Source organism: Pelophylax lessonae (assembly GCF_965119305.1).
Source record: "Pelophylax lessonae genome assembly, chromosome: 1".
NCBI classification, from domain to species: domain Eukaryota; kingdom Metazoa; phylum Chordata; class Amphibia; order Anura; family Ranidae; genus Pelophylax; species Pelophylax lessonae.
Genome location: NC_138768.1, coordinates 550818886 through 550830977, shown reverse-complemented (window position 1 = coordinate 550830977; position 12092 = coordinate 550818886).

Genomic DNA, 12092 nt, shown 5'->3' with positions numbered 1-12092 from the left:
CATGCACATTACATCCTGCATTTCCACTGCACAACCATGAGAAACCACAGTTCCCATGATTTCATGGGAATTGTAGTGAATGCACATGATTGTTGGTGGAAATATGTAAATATTAATGCACTTGTGTATTATCCCACGTCGTCCTCATTAAACGCCCACAGCTGAACTAGTAATAAATAATAATTTAATATACCATTGTTAATAATATTATATTCAATTATATGACAGTTATCTTTAACAAAAGAACACAATAAAAATGTTTTTATTTTAGTCCCTTACCTGTTTTTTTACAGACCAATATCGCATTTGGCTGTGGGGTGAGGCACTTACACTGAGCCTAGTGCTCATTTACATAACCCACCATTCATGAGAATAGAGAGCCCAGACAGACTAGGAGTCCCCTGGCCTGTCAGTCACTGGAGGCGAGACTGACCAGGTGTCTCAAATGATGCTGCAAAAGTGATCAGCTCAGACTGGGAGCCTGAGAATCCTGGATCCACCTAATACAGGGGGTGGGGGCGTAATTACATCTCTTACTACAATGGGGATGTGAGGATAGCAGGAATAGCAGCCACCTGTCTTATATTGCGGATGTTAAGGGAACTGCAGCCTGCAGTTCATAAAATGCTTAATGGTTTTCTGGGACAGTAGACTGGTGAATGGAAAGAACATACAGTAATACCTTGGTTTGTGAGTAACCTGGTTTTAAAAGACGAAAAAAAAAATGTGGCCTTGATATACGAGCAGTATTAGACTCACACTGTTAAAGTGGTTTAGTACAGTATAAGCAAGCCAGCCCCTCTGTTGCATAACATAATGTGTCCCTGTACTGTATATAAAAAATACGGATTTCTACTGTATCAGTGTCTCTCAGTGCTCATGTGACTCCTCGGCTCTTCCCCGTGAACGGGGCCAAGCACTCCCACTGCCGTCATCTGGGGAGGAGAGAACCAGAGAGCCAAAGAGTCACGTGAGTGCCGGGAGACACTCTGATACAGTAGACATCAGTGTCTTTTATATACAGTACAGGGACACAATGTTATTAACCACTTGCCGACCACCGCACGACTATATACTGCGCCAGTCAGCCCCCTACAGGCAAAGTGACATACCGGTATGTCGCTCGCCCACGCTATATATAGCTATGGCCCTCGCTATATATAAATTGACCTATATTGCTAGAGGTTGTCCACGAAAATTTGAGAAAATCTGGTCTAGCTGGATGACTACTCTTTCAGGGGATATTGAGGATTGAATCTGCTGCATGTATGACTAAATTGTACTATTCTATTGTTACTCCACTGGGTTTATATGTGCCATACTCAAGCTCTATTTTGCCATCAGTGCTCATGATCTTTTATTTGTGCATACACCAGCTGTTATGTTTATGTTGAATTGTACTTCTGATGGGATTTTTTACTGATGTACATATTGTTCAAAGTAGTGTTTGCTATACTACATTGTGCCACTCACCCATCAATGGGTACCCTGTTCCATGTTTTCTTTTGTATGTTACTTTAAATTAATAAAATTACCTTTTAAAAAAAAAAGGTATGAAGACAGCAAAATTTGCCTCGAAGTGCTTTCAAAGTCCAGAGCTGCTGGCATTGCCTTTGCACTGTCTTTGAAATTATATTAAAGTGATTCTAAACCCTGATACTGTTACAGCGTCACACCAGCAGCCATTCATTACATGTAAACTGCATTATGAATAAAAGTAATAAATCCTTTTTTTTTTTTTTCCAATCTAGGGTCACATTACTTTTTTTTTTTTGCTGCAGCCCGGACCAGCTAGGGGTGGGGCTAAGCCACAGCAGGTCACATATTTTGTGTCTTCACTAGGCCCTCCAAAGCCAGAGTGGACCCGTCAGGCAAGGATCCGATTCACTCAACGCCTTCGGACAGACCAAAGCCCTGACTGACAGTTTTAATCAAGTTTGCTCAGCCTGGGGGAGGGCCTGTTGATGTCACAGGGCATGTAACCTGTACTAGCTTGGCCCCACCCCCAGCTCAGCAACAGTGTTTTGCAATATGTGGGCATGGAGGAGGGAGGGAACAGTCATCCACAATTGTGTATACGCCCACGTGTGATAGTCATGTGAGCTCCTGAGATGCAAACAAGGAGGAAATGTCTGGTTTAGAAAGGCACTACAAATGAAGCATGCTCACTAGGTGTGACAATGGCTGCTCTACACAATCTCAGGCTGCAACGGGGACACAAATAGGAGGGAGGTACAGCAAACAGCAGGATCAACCAAGTTTTTCTCTTACGTCCTCCGACAGTCGCCGCCTCTTCATATTCGTCACATATGGGGTATTAGACTTTGCTCCGAAGGAGTAGCTAGGCAACAGAATATGTTAACAATAAAGCTTTAACATATCCCACCCTCAAGGGGTGGTCCCCTCAGTCAATACCCTCCTACTTCCTGCAACCATATCCCAGTTTTAATGTCTAGCTTGTCAGGAGTGGCTGGCTCTCTCTGTGCTGGGACTTTTTGTCCCAGACTCTTTCTTCTTTTTAATATTTTGTTTGAGTTTTTTCTCTACCTTTACTTAGCTGTTATTTTGGTCAGCATTAGTTAGTTCTTCGGACGAAGAGGATCATGCGGACTGGGTCTCGGGCTGATCCCCCTGATCGCAGGTCGTGGGTCAGTGGCTTCCCAGTCTGCCATCGAGCGTTCAGCCAGGTAACGCTCCTGGCACAGTGAACGACCCATCCCTGTTCGGTGCAGGGATGATTGGTGAGGTGGCTACCTCACCGGACGCTGTGCGGTTTCTTAACCGCCATTGTGTGCGTCTTGAATTGCGACTCTCCCTGCCTCATGTGCAGCGGCTTGTTCGCCTGTGCGGGTTCCCCACGCCATGTGAGGTAAGTGTATCTATGTGGGGACCTGTCTGTCTGGGGGGGGTCTCAGTCTGGGACTGTGTAACCTGCCTTTATTCACACTGCTTGTCTCCCTATCTCTCGGCTGCATGCTGTGGGCTGCAAGGGGGGGGGGGGAGCTGTGTGACACTGTGTGTGTCAGGCTGGGCAGTGTGGGAAGCTGTGTGCTGTGGGGCATGTTTTTATGGCATGTTGGGGCATATACAGCGATCGCTGCGGCGATCTAACATGTATCCATATAATGGGATAAGCTTGTGTGTGTTTTTATGCACTATGGAGCGGCGATTTCGGCGCCAAACGACGCCATTTTACCGGCGCCCGCTCCGGCCGCATGGTTTACATGCACGGCGGCCATTTTCTTGTAGCCTCCATAGGCTTACATAGAGCGCCCTGGCAGCATCACTTCCTCTTTCCTGGAACACCGATCGAGGCAGCAGCAGCAGCGGGGTCTCCTCAGGTTTTATCCTTCTATTCCTGTTTGCCATTGCCTGTATTCAGTCTGTATATTCCCTGTGGGGGTCTCATTGTGCCTGAGTGTGGTGCGGTGGGCTGCGCTTGCCGCGCTTGCTGAAAGGGGGCAGTTAACCCTTGGTTGTCTGGCATACAGGGGCAATGGATTCTCAGGAGGGCAAGTTTCCCACAGTATTGGTGGAAAGCCAGGGGACCGCTGTTTCCCCCCCAGGGGGGGATTTAGCCGCTATTGTGGCTGGCCTTGCTGCCCAGGTGCAAATGCTGGTGGCTGCTCAATCTACTAAACGGCCCAGAGTTGCTCTGTCCTCTGATTCTGAGGGTGAAGGTGATGGGGCTGTTCTGGCAGGGACCCCCTTATCGGGGTCCCGCTCCTCTCTTGATCTAGTGGGGTCTGAAGTGGAGGCTGAAGTTGAGGGGGTCGATAATTCTCCCCCTGGCTCGCCTGAAGAGCTTGCAATCATGGATGAGTTGATTGCTTCCATTAAGCAAACGCTGCGTTTGCAGGACGAAGTGTGTCCTCCCGCTGCCTTGGCGGCTTATGGGACGCAGAGAAAACGCAGGACGCCGCAGGTTTTTCCCTGCAATGCTGATTTTCAGCGCGCTGTTAAGGATCAATGGCGCGATCTGCGCAAACCTTTTGCGGTACCAAGTAAATTCAAGCTGCGTTATCCTTTCTCGCCTGCCACTGATGAACGGTGGTGTGTGCCTCCGCCAGTGGATCATGCAATTGCGGTTTTGAACAAAGCCACTGCGATTCCTGCAGAGGGTTCCCCTGTTTTCCGTGATGCCACGGATAGGAGACTGGAGTCTCTTGCCCGTCATACTTATTCTGTTACGGGTTCTATGCTTAAGGCTCTGTTTGCTTCTCTCATGGCGGCCCAGGCGATCGCAAGTTGGACGCAGATGCTTAGGCGCGTCCTAGTGGCCGATTCGGCCTCGGCGGCGACCCTGGATATGGTGGATCAGATCCACCAGGGTGTCATGTATCTGTGTGATGCGGACCTGGACCTGATTCCGTTGGCTGCACGTGTGCACAGCGTGGCGGTGTTGTCTCGCCGCCTGGTTTGGTTGAAATGTTGGTCGGTGGACCAATCTTCACGTAAAACCTTAGCCAATCTGCCTTATGATGGGTCTCGCCTTTTTGGGGAGTCCCTGGATGTGTTGATTAAGGGGATCACCGGGGGTAAGAGCACTCTCTTGCCCCATTTCCCCAAGGCTAAGGGGGCTTCTGGGAAGAAGCATGCGAATTTTCGGCCCCCTCAGGGGTCCTTTCGTGCCTTTCGGCCGCACTACAAGGGCAAACCGTTCAAAGGCCAAGGCTCTCAGAAGAAGCCCTGGTCTGGGAAACAGAAGTCCGGCCAATCCGGACCTGCGGCCCATAACAGTTCGGCCTGAAGGGGCGCCCTCACCCAGTTTTGGGGTGGGGGGACGCTTGCTCGGTTTTCTTCAGCCCTGGTTGGCCCGTGTGCGGGACAGATGGGTTCTGGAAATCGTTCGATCTGGTTACAAGATCGAGTTTCTCTCTCGGCCGGAGAGCAGATTTTTTCCCTCAAATCTACAACCGTCTCCAGAGCGCCTGCGGGATCTGCACCTGGCGGTGCGGGACCTGAGGGCTCAGGGTGTGGTGGTTCCGGTGCCTCATCGGGACAGATTTCGGGGGTTTTATTCCAATCTGTTCACCGTGCCCAGGAAGGAGGGCAAGGTTCGTCCGATTCTGGACTTGAAAGCTCTGAACCGCTCTGTGCGGGTTCGCAAGTTCCGCATGGAGTCCCTGCGCTCGGTGGTGGCTGCCCTGGTTCCGGGGGAATTCATGGCCTCCATCGATTTGAAGGATGCGTACCTTCACATCCCCATATTCGAGGGGCATCAGAGATACCTTCGGTTTGCCATTGCGGAGGATCACTACCAGTTCGTGGCGCTGCCCTTTGGGCTCGCCTCGGCTCCGCGGGTCTTCACCAAGGTGCTTGCACCGGTTCTGGCATTATTGAGGGCCCAGGGCATTTCTGTCCTGGGGTATCTGGACGACATTCTGATTCGGTCTGCGACCAGTTAGGGTCTGGAGAAGGACCTGTCTGTCGCAATGCAAACTCTACAGGAGTTCGGTTGGACGATAAATGTTCCAAAGTCGACACTGAGTCCGTCGGTTCGTCTTCCCTATCTGGGAATGATACTGGACTCGGTGCAGGCGAAGGTCTTCCTGCCGGAAGACAAGCTCAGGACTCTTCAGGAGGAAGTCAGGTCCCTCAGGGACGTTCCACACTCGTCTCTGCGGACGTGTATGAGATATCTGGGATTGATGGTCTCGGCCTTCGAGGCGATTCCTTTCGCTCAGGTTCACACGCGGGGTCTCCAGGCGGAGATCCTGTCCAAGTGGGACGGGCGACCTCAATCTCTGGATCTTCAGATCTCGTTGAGTCATCGCACCAGGGAAAACCTTCTGTGGTGGCTCCAGTCCCCGTTGGTGTCCGGGGGCAAGTCGTTTCGTCCGATCTCGTGGACGATAATCACTACGGATGCCAGCCTGTCGGGCTGGGGTGGTGTTCTGGGCGTTCTGTCCGCCCAGGGGACCTGGTCGGAGGGGGAGTCTTCCCTCCCGCTCAACATTCTGGAATTACGTGCGATAAGGCTCTGTCTTCATCGCTGGACGGACCGGATGCAGGGCTGCCCGGTTCGGGTGCAGACGGACAATGCCACGGCGGTGGCCTACATCAACCACCAAGGGGGCACCAGGAGTGCCCGAGCGGCTCGAGAAGTGGCCGACATTCTGTCTTGGGCAGAGACTCATGTCCCGGCGATAACGGCGGTTCACATTCCGGGAGTGGAGAACTGGCAGGCGGACTATCTGAGTCGCCAGACCCTGGATCAGGGGGAATGGTCTCTCCATCTGGCTGTCTTCCAGATGTTGTGCGCGAAGTGGGGTCTTCCAGATGTGGACCTGTTCGCGTCTCGCCTCAACTACAAGGTGAAGAGGTTCGTGGCAAGGACGCGCGACCCTCGGGCAGACGCGTCGGACGCGTTAGTGGCCCCGTGGCATCAGTACAGGCTGATGTACGCTTTTCCACCGATTCAGTTGCTGTCCAGGTTCCTTCGCAGGTTACACTCGGAACGCAGCACGGTGATTCTTGTGGCACCGGACTGGCCTCGCCGGTCCTGGTACGCAGACCTCGTGAATCTGGCGGTCGACGCCCCCTGGCGTCTGCCTCTTCGAGACGATCTACTGTCTCAAGGACCGATTTACCATCCTGCTTTACAGTCGCTGGCTTTGACGGCCTGGCTGTTGAGACCGAGGTCCTGAAGGAGAAGGGTCTCTCTCCAGAGGTCGTTCATACCTTGATCAACGCGAGGAAGTCTTCCTCGGGAAAGGTTTATTACCGTACTTGGAAGGCCTATTTTGCCTGGTGTGAGTCCAGGGGGTTTTCACCCCGCACGTACTCGGTTTCCCGTGTGCTGTCTTTCCTTCAGACGGGTGTCGATCAGCGTTTGGCGCTGGCCACGATAAAGGGTCAGGTGTCTGCGCTGGCCGTTCTGTTTCAACGTCCCGTGGCTTCCAACTCCTTGGTTGGCACTTTTATTCAGGGTGTGCGGCATCTGGTTCCTCCTAGGAGGGATCCTTTGCCCCCCTGGGACTTGAATCTAGTTCTTTCTGTGTTACAACGTGCTCCTTTTGAACAGATCAGGGAGATCTCGTTGTCTCTGTTGTCCAAAGAGGTCGCCTTTTTGGTGGCGATCACTTCGGCTCGCAGAGTGTCGGAACTGGCGGCCTTGTCCTGCAAGTCTCCGTACCTGGTTGTTCATTTGGATAAGGTGGTCTTGCGACCTAATCCTTCTTTTCTGCCGAAACGAGTTTCGGAATTCCATCTTAACGAGGATATTGTTTTGCCTTCGTTGTGCACGAAGCCTAAACATCCAAAGGAGGTGAGATTGCACTCTCTGGATGTTGTTCGGGCGATTAGGGTTTACCTTAAATCGACTGAGTCTTTTCGTAAGACGGACTCCTTGTTTGTTCTTCCAGAGGGTCCTCGGAAGGGCATGGCGGCTTCGGCCTCTACCATCGCCAAATGGATCAGGCAGACCATTGAACAGGCCTATGCCTTGCAGGGGAAGGTTCCCCCTGTGCCTGTGAAGGCGCACTCTACTAGATCACTGAGTACGTCTTGGGCCTGCCGTCATGGGGCTTCTGTAGCCCAGGTGTGTAAGGCGGCGACCTGGTCGACCGTGCACACTTTCACAAAATTCTACAAAGTAGATGTTCAGGCATCGGCGGATGCTTCCTTTGGCCGCAAGGTTCTTAGTGCGGCTGTTCCATAGGGTCCCTTGTTGGGGACTCCTGGCTGTTGGGATATCTTTGTGTTCCCTGGTTTTTTTGTCTTTTCCTGGGTTGTTGCTCCTGTTGAGCACTTATTTTTGCTGTTGCCCAGCTGGTTTCCTTCCTTTGGTAAGGTTCCTTTCTTTGATGTGGAGACTGCGTTGCCTTTCGGCGCGGATGCGTTTCCCACCCCTCATGTTTGCACTGCTTTGGGACGTCCCCATATGTGACGAATATGAAGAGGCGGCGACTGTCGGAGGACGTAAGAGAAAACGGAATTTTTGTAAAATCTTACCTGTAAAATTCCTTTCTCTGAGTCCTCCGACAGTCGCCGCCCCCGCCCCTCTTTTGGGGTTGAATGTATACTCTACTGCTATTCCACTAAAACTGAGATATGGTTGCAGGAAGTAGGAGGGTATTGACTGAGGGGACCACCCCTTGAGGGTGGGATATGTTAAAAGCTTTAATGTTAACATATTCTGTTGCCTAGCTACTCCTTCGGAGCAAAGTCTAATACCCCATATGTGACGAATATGAAGAGGCGGCGACTGTCGGAGGACTCAGAGAAAGGAATTTTACAGGTAAGATTTTACAAAAATTCCGTTTTTTTTTTTTTTTTTGCGGTATACAGAGAAAAAGAGTCCTCTAGTAAGTATGAACAGAAAGTAATTCAGCATGTATTGACCATTTTTAATGATTTGGGTTTACTGACACTTTAACATGTTAAGGCATACTCTTGAAATTGAGCCTAGCAGACAAAGGGCACATGACTAGTCACCAGTATAACCAGTGGCTTTCCTGCAGCTAAACTTTTCGATATTAATGACTTATTCTGCACTGTATCTCTAAGAAGGTGGCTGCCTTAGAAGAGGAAGGACTTTGGTTTCTCATAGAAGCAAGAACAGTAGACAGCACACTAGTGACATCACCAAATCTCACTCTAAAGCCCCGTACACACGCAACACTTTTGTCCAGTGTTTGTTGGTTGAAATGTGCTCTAGACTTGCACTGGACTTTTGTTGGCCAACAAAAACCAACTTCAGAAGTGATGTCATGTTCTGGTTGACTTTCCCTGTGTTTTTTCTTCTCTGAGAATGCCCAGTCTTGCTCATCTGATTTTTGTCTGCCGAAATCTGTACTGACTGAGGAACAATCGGCCGTTTTTTGTTGGCCAACAAAAATTTTATAGCATGCACACCAGATTTTTCTCTTACGTCCTCCGACAGTCGCCGCCTCTTCATATTCGTCACATATGGGGCATTAGACTTTGCTCCGAAGGAGTAGCTAGGCAACAGAATATGTTATCAAAGCTTTTAACATATCCCACCCTCAAGGGGTGGTCCCCTCAGTCAATACCCTCCTACTTCCTGCAACCATATCTCAGTTTTAATGTCTAGCTTGTCAGGAGTGGCTGGCTCTCTTTGTGCTGGGGCTTTGTGCCCCAGACTCTTTCTTCTTTTTTGATTTTTTGTTTGAGTTTTCTCTCTACCTTTACTTAGCTGTTCTTTTTGTCAGCATTAGTTAGTTCTTCTGATGAAGAGGATCATGCGGGCTGGGTCTCGGGCTGATCCCCCTGGTCGCAGGTCGTGGGTCAGTGGCTTCCCAGCCTGCCATCGAGCGTTCAGCCAGGTAACGCTCCTGGCACAGTGAACGACCCATCCCTGTTCGGTGCAGGGATGATTGGTGAGGTGGCTACCTCACTGGACGCTGTGCGGTTTCTTAACCCCCATTCTGTGCGTCTTGTATGCGACTCTCCCTGCCTCATGTGCAGCGGCTTGTTCGCCTGTGCGGGTCCCCCACGCCACTGTGAGGTAAGTGTATTTATGTGGGGACCTGTCTGTCTGGGGGGGTGTCAGTCTGGGACTGTGTAACCTGCCTCTATTCACACTGTTTGTCTCCCTATCTCTCGGCTGCATGCTGTGGGCTGCAAGGGGGGGGGGGGGAGCTGTGTGACACTGTGTGTGTCAGCCTTGTCAGTGTGAGAAGCTGTGTGCTGTGGGGCATGTTTTGTGGCATGTTTGGGCATTATGCAGCGATCGCTGCGGCGATCTGACATGTTTTTTTACAGACATGTGTGCATTACTGTACTGTGGAGCGGCGGTTTCGGCGCCATTTTGCCTACACTCGCTCCGGCTGCATGTTCTACATGCATGGTGGCCATTTTCTTGTAGCCTCCCATAGGCTTTAATAGAGCGCCCTGGCAGCATCACTTCCTCTTCTCCAGGAACACCGATCGAGGCAGCAGCAGCGGCGAGGGTCTCCTCAGGTTATATCCTTCCTATCCATTGCCTGTGTCAGTTTTATTGTCCCTGTGGGGGTCTCATTGTGCTTGTGTGCGGTGCGGTGGGCTGCGCTCGCCGCGCTTGTTAAAGGGGCAGTTAACCCTTTATTATCCGGCATTTGTTATAGGGGCAATGGATTCTCAGGAGGGCAAATTTCCTACCGCCTTGGTGGAAAGCCAGGGGACCGCTGTTTCCCCCCCAGGGGGGGATTTAGCCACTATTGTGGCTGGCCTTGCTGCTCAGGTGCAGATGCTGGTGGCTGCTCAATCTACTAAAAGACCCAGAGTTGCTCTTTCCTCTGATTCTGAGGGTGAAGGTGATGGGGTTGTTATGGCGGGGGCCTCCTTATCGGGGTCCCGCTCCTCCCTGGATCTAGTGGGGTCCGAGGTGGAGGCTGAAGTTGAAGGGGTTGATAATTCTCCCCCTGGCTCGCCTGAAGAGCTTGCAATCATGGATGAATTGATTGCTTCCATAAAACAAACGCTGCGTTTGCAGGATGAAGTGTGTCCCCCTGCTGCCTTGGCGGCTTATGGGACGCAGAGAAAACGCAGGACGCCGCAGGTTTTTCCCTGCAATGATGATTTTCAGCGCGCTGTTAAGGAACAATGGCGCAATCTGCGCAAACCTTTTGCTGTACCAAGTAGGTTCAAGCTGCGTTATCCTTTCTCGCCTTCCACTGATGAAAGGTGGTGTGTGCCACCCCCAGTGGATCACGCAATTGCAGTTTTAAACAAATCCACTGCGATTCCTGCAGAGGATTCCCCTGTGTTCCGTGATAGGAGATTGGAGTCTCTTGCCAGTCATACTTATTCTGTTACGGGGTCTATGCTTAAGGCTCTGTTTGCCTCTCTCATGGCAGCCCAGGCGGTCGCAAGTTGGACGCAGATGCTTAGGCGCGTCCTAGTGGCCGATTCGGCCTCGCCGGCGACCCTGGATATGGTGGATCAAATCCACCAGGGTGTCATGTATCTGTGTGATGCGGACTTGGACCTAGTCCCGTTGGCTGCACGTGTGCACAGCGTGGCGGTGTTGTCTCGCCGCCTGGTTTGGTTAAAATGTTGGTCGGTGGACCAGTCTTCACGTAAGACCTTAGCCAATCTGCCTTATGATGGGTCTCGCCTTTTTGGGGAGTCCTTGGATGTGTTGATTAAGGGGATCACCGGAGGTAAGAGCACTCTCTTGCCCCATTTCCCCAAGGCTAAGGGGGCTTCTGGGAAGAAGCATGCTAATTTTCGGCCCCCTCAGGGGTCCTTTCGTGCCTTTCGGTCGCACTACAAGGGCAAACCGTTCAAAGGTCAAGGCTCTCAGAAGAAGCCCTGGTCTGGTAAACAGAAGTCCGGTCAATCCGGATCCGCAGCCCATAACAGTGCGGCCTGAAGGGGCGCCCTCACCCAGTTTTGGGGTGGGGGGACGCTTGCTCGGTTTTCTTCAGCCCTGGTTGGCCCACGTGCGGGACAGATGGGTTCAGGAGATCGTTCGATCTGGTTACAAGATCGAGTTTCTCTCTCGGCCGGAGAGCAGATTTTTTCCCTCAAATCTTCAACTGTCTCCAGAGCGTTTACGGGACCTGCACCTGGCGGTGCGGGACCTGAGGGCTCAGGGAGTGGTAGTTCCGGTGCCTCATCGGGACAGGTTTCGGGGGTTTTATTCCAATCTGTTCACCGTGCCCAGAAAGGAGGGCAAGGTTCGTCCAATTCTGGACTTGAAGGCTCTGAACCGCTCTGTGCGGGTTCGCAAGTTCCGCATGGAATCCCTGCGGTCGGTGGTGGCTGCCGGGGGAATTCATGGCCTCCATCGATTTGAAGGATGCGTATCTTCACATCCCCATTTTCGAGGGTCACCAGAGGTTCCTTCGATTTGCCATTGCGGAGGATCACTACCAGTTCGTGGCGTTGCCTTTTGGTCTCGCCTCGGCTCCGCGGGTCTTCACCAAGGTGCTTGCACCGGTTCTGGCATTATTGAGGGCCCAGGGCATTTCTGTCCTGGGGTATCTGGACGACATTCTGGTTCGGTCTGCGACCAGCCAGGGTCTGGAGAAGGACCTGTCTGTCACGATGCAAACTCTGCAGGAGTTTGGTTGGACGATAAATTTTCCAAAGTCGACACTGAGTCCGTCGGTTCGTCTTCCCTACCTGGGAATGATCCTGGA